Source organism: Otolemur garnettii, unplaced genomic scaffold (genome assembly GCF_000181295.1).
Source record: "Otolemur garnettii isolate 467f Iridium unplaced genomic scaffold, OtoGar3 scaffold00021, whole genome shotgun sequence".
Taxonomy (NCBI): Eukaryota; Metazoa; Chordata; class Mammalia; order Primates; family Galagidae; genus Otolemur; species Otolemur garnettii.
In genome coordinates this window covers 351,982-356,870 of record NW_003852416.1, presented here as the reverse complement: position 1 = coordinate 356,870, position 4,889 = coordinate 351,982, and the positions used below count along the sequence as shown (strand labels likewise).

At 48.7% G+C, this 4,889-nt stretch overlaps 1 pseudogene across 1 annotated transcript; it reads right to left on the bottom strand.

Moving 5' to 3' along the window:
- Positions 1-1,159: 1,159 nt before the first annotated feature.
- LOC100950703 lies at positions 1,160-1,617 on the bottom strand (annotated as a pseudogene). The gene has a single exon (XR_001161155.1). The product of XR_001161155.1 is annotated as a 40S ribosomal protein S15 pseudogene (transcript).
- Between the last annotated feature and the right edge of the window lie 3,272 nt (positions 1,618-4,889).

Sequence of the window (4,889 nt, the reverse complement as noted above, 5' to 3'; positions counted from 1 at the left end):
GGTTCACAGCACAGGGGCCAACGTCTCCCATTTTGGAAAGCCTGTCTTATTCAGGGGGACTTATGCACGATTCACTGGGAAAAAGACTTCCCAATTCCTACCACTCCTCCTCTGCAACACGCATTCTGAGTCCTCCTGGAGAGCCATGAAACACATTGGCCAGCAGGACCCAGATGCCCCCAGGCTTCTCATTCTGCCTGTGTCTCTCACTCGGGTTTCCTTCCTGCTGCCTGCCTCTCCCAGGACTGAGCTTGCCCCTTACTGGCTTGTTCATTACAGCTCCTCAAGAGCCGGGGCTCTGCCAGCTTCCCCAAGTGTGGGCTCTCGGGATGCCACAGAGCAAAGAACAGCACTCAGGCCTGGCCAAGTTGATCAGCTGACGCCTGAGTGTGATGACTGAGAATGGAGGGCGGGCGCAGGGGACCAGAGAGGCACGCGGCACATCTCCAAGTCACTGCTCACTAAGGTGGAAGAGCTCAGAAACCGACCAAGTGGAAAAGGCCCGGGAAGCCCACAGAGTGATTTTTCCACAGTAATGGCCTGGCCTGAGGGTCAGTGGAAGCCACAGAAGAGTCAGCCTGGTCCTCCTGCCTCTTCCCTGAGAGTGTCGGAGAGGGAGGAGGAAGCCCGAGGGCTTTCCCCTGTGGGCTCTTTCTCCTTGGGCATGCTTGGTCACATCCCTACAGATGGCATCTGCTTGTCCCCTGCTGTCCTTCCTGTTCACCCTTCTCAAGCTGGGCACTGCCAGTCAGGGGTTCAGGATACACTGGAAAGTTCTTTTGGTCGCCTAGTTGCTCTGAACACCTTGCTTGGAACAGGATGTCCTGAGTCAGTCTAGAATTTTAAAATATGTGGTACCAAGGTGGGGAGTTCAGGGGCTCAAAGAACCTCTTCATTTGTGCAAGGTTGCTTCCTTCTGCAAGTCCTCAACTCCCAAATGTTCTTGATTTCTGAGTCTCTCAAAGACCTTTTGGAGACAATGTTTGCGTGTGGTAGGAACCTATCCCCCATCCATCTTCGACTGACACTTCTGTAAAATACAATAAAAAATGAGTAACTACAAAAACAAAGACTTAAAAAATACAACCTTATTGCTTATGCATGTGCTGTGGCAACATCCGCATGCCCCAGTTGTTTCTTTCTTTTCTTTTTTTTCAACTGGAGAAGTGTCTTTATGGACTGGGCAGCCTACTTGAGAGGGATGAAGCGGGAGGAGTGGGTGGCCCCAATGCCAGGTCGGCCATGCTTCACAGGCTTATAAGTAATGGAGAACTCCCCTAGGTAGTGACTGATCATTTCAGGCTTGATCTCCACCCGGTTGAAGGTCTTGCCATTGTAGACACCCACCATGCTGCCCACCATTTCAGGTAGGATGATCGTGTCCCGCAGATGTGTCTTCACCACTTCTGGCTTCTCCATGGGTGGTGCCTCCTTCTTGGCCTGATGCAAGCACTTCAGCAGTGAGTGCTGCTTGCGGCGCAGGCCTCTGTTCAGCCGCTGCCACTGGCAGGCGCTGTAAAGCTGCATCAGCTGCTCATAGGACATATCCAGCAACTGGCGGAGATCCATGCCACGGCAGGTGAACTTGCAGAAGGTCCGCTGCTTCTTTTCTGCCATTTCGTCACCTTCCCGGAAAAGCGCCACAATTGTTTCTAAGGGTGTCTTACTCCCCATTTCTGCAACTATCCCGCTGATGATAGGTACTCGATGTATGTCTGCTGGGACCACCCCATGGGGTGCACTTGGAGTTCATGGTATAATTCATGTGCAGATTGCTTGTTTAAGGCTAGAATTCTGTTCTTGTGAGTCTACAAAGACTTTCTCAGTAGATAAGGAAAAAGAAAGGCCCCTCACGTGGTTTACTACCTACCCCGGTTTGCTATAGGGGAAAAGTGAGTTCTCTCCAAAAAATAAATGAGGGCCACCAAAGCCACCACTCCTCTGAAGGAGATAGTGTGGTCAGGTTGGGTTGCCCAAGACTGCCAGGAAAGGGAGGGGCCTAGCCTGCTATGAGGGAAAACTGGAGGTGGAGTTGGGTTGGGGACTGGAAAGATGTGGCCCAGTCCCCTGCACCTGTCCTTGCAGGGAAGCCAGCCCACATGAGGAGCGTCGTTACTGCCACATTAGTGTAGAGGCTCAGGATGAATACTCGCACTGTGATTTCAAAGTTGTGACAATTCTTAATGTACAAAATGGCTATTGGTAACTTGAGTTACTGCATGCTTTGCCCTTGAAGTGTTACCTCCAACCAGTCTATTAGGTTACTTCCATTGTTACCCTTGTCACCTTACAGATAAGGCAACTGGCCTCAAAGAGCCTGAGAGCTCTGCCAAAGAGCTGGTGAATGGCAGAGCTGGGCTTTGAACACAGACAGTCTGGCTTCGGAGTGCCTCTGTTGGCTCCATCATGCTACCTCTCAGAGTCACAAAAGGGCTATGTATGAGGCTTTGGGAAAAAAATCCCTGGAGCAAGGCTCCCCAGAGTCAGAGGCAGCGTCTGTGCATTGAAACTATGTGAGAGCAAGAGTTCAGCCAAATGAATTGTGTTGTTTACAGCAATGGTCCTCAAACTTGGGTGTGTATCAGAATCACCTGGAGGGCTTGTTAGCAGCCAACCTGCTGGGCTCACAGCTCCAGAGATTCTGACTCTGGATGGAGGTCTAGGGCGAGATGGGGAATTTGTATTCAGCAAAGCAGTGAATGCTGAGGTTGCTGGTTCCTGGCTCATGCTTTGGGAACTCCTGGTGGAGAGACTGGAGGACTGTGCTCTAAAATGCACTCATACTAGGGTGAGGCTGTCTGTGGGGCTGGGGACCCTGGTGATTCCTGCTCAGTCTTCTTCAGAGATCCTTCCACCCACCCCTTCCTGCCTGACTGCCAACAGTTTGTTCTAAAGGACCAGACTCTAAATTCAGTACAGGCACACCCAGGGGACTCTGGGGCACCGAGCTCCAGAGTAGATGCTCTAATACCTCCCTGGCCCAGTGCCAGGTACACAGGGTTGCTCCACCTGCGGGTATATTCTCTCAGAATAGCAAATCGCATAAAGTCCCAGGTATCCCCTGGGTGGAAGGGAGAGCCCATAATACTTTCCTTCCATTTTATTTTTCATTTTATTTGTCAAATAAAGACAAAATGTGTCATTTTATTTTTCTTCAGAATGGGACATGCACTGACCCAGTCTGGAAATGACAAGAGGGGCAATCAGAAAATAAGATTCCATAGGGAAGGGCCAGGCGTGGTGGCTCAAGCCTGTAATCCTAGCACTCTGGGAGGCCAAGGTGGATGCATTGCCTGAGCTGACAGGTTCAAGAGCAGCCTGAGGAAGAGCAAGACCCTGTCTCAATTTTAAAACAAGAAAATGAAGAAATCAACCCAGCACTTTCTTTTTCTATTTTTAGAGAAAAATAGCCAGGCCTTGTGGTGGGCGCCTGTAGTCCTTAGCTACTCAGGAGGCTGAGGCAAGAGAATTGCTTGATCCCAAGAGTTTGAGGTTGCTGTGAGCTGTGACGCCAGGACATTCTAACAATGGTGAAAAAGTGAGACTCTGTCTCAAAAAAAAAAAAAAATTCCATAGGGAAATGGACATTTTATGAAAGAAAATGAAGAAATCAGGCTCTGTGCCCTTAGCTCAGTGGGTAGGGCGCCAACCACATACACCAAGGCTGGTGGGTTCGAGCCTGGCCAGGGCCTGCTAAACAACAATGACAACTGCTACCAAAAAATAGCTAGGTGTTGTGGTGGATGCCTGTAGTCCCAGCTACTTGGGAGGCTGAGGCAAGAGAATCACTGAAGCCCAAGCGTTTGAGGTTGCTGTGAGCTGTGATGCCATTATACTCTATGGAGGGTGACAAAGTGAGACTCTGTCTCAATTTAAAAAAAAAGAAAATGAAGAAATCAACCCAGCACTCCCTTAGCCCAGGCAGATGAGCTCTTGATGCACCGGAGCCCAATTCTGCACATAGCAGGTGACACTGCACTGTGCTGGCCGCTGGCTGCGACTGCCAGGAAAGTGAATCACTCCACACGTGAGTGCAGCATTAGATCTGCTGGGGGCGTAGTCATAGTATTTAGTACCATCCTGACCTTACTTTCTAGAGGATCCACCAAGTACATGAAAACTCAGCCCTCTTCATGTCAAATCAAACCTATTTTGTTACTAATTTTGAAATGACTTTTAGAATGTTGAAGTTATTTACTTATGAGAAATAGTTAATGTATAATTGGCCTGTGATTTCTTAGCAGTTGTGTATATTTGGGGACTTTCATGAAGTAGAAGAAATCTAATCTATGCCATTTTCAAATGTCACAAAACTCAGACATTCAGTGTGTCCATTATGGGTGGATAGTTAATTAAACATTTACTAATTCCAGTGTTGCCATCGCTTATTTTGAAGCAAATAGGTTCTTCTTTATTATTATTATTTTTTTGCTTGGTATTTTTGTTTTCTGCTTTTAGTCATTTTCAAAGGCTCATAGGACCAGGCACAGTGTTTTTAGTACCAACCGGTTAAAATATTCCTCCTGCCCACAGGCCATAGGGTTGGGCTTTGAGGTTCATCCTCTCCCCTCTGTCAGGTGTGCACGGTAGTGTCACTTTCTCCCTAAGGCCAGCCCTGACCACACTCACCCCTCCCAGACCTCCCTGACCCCCGTAACTGGCCTTGACCTCTTCCCCTCCAGTGTATCGTGTAATTGTTCATTTAGTACATCTGTTGTTTACTGTCTGCCCCACTCACCCCACCCCCACCAACTCCACCCAAACAGAAACTATAAGAGGACTTGGATCTTTGCTTTTTTTTTTTTTTTTTTAGAGACAGAGTCTCACTTTATTGCCCTTGGTAGAGTGCTGTGGCATCACAGCTCACAGCAACCTCCAACTCTTGGGCT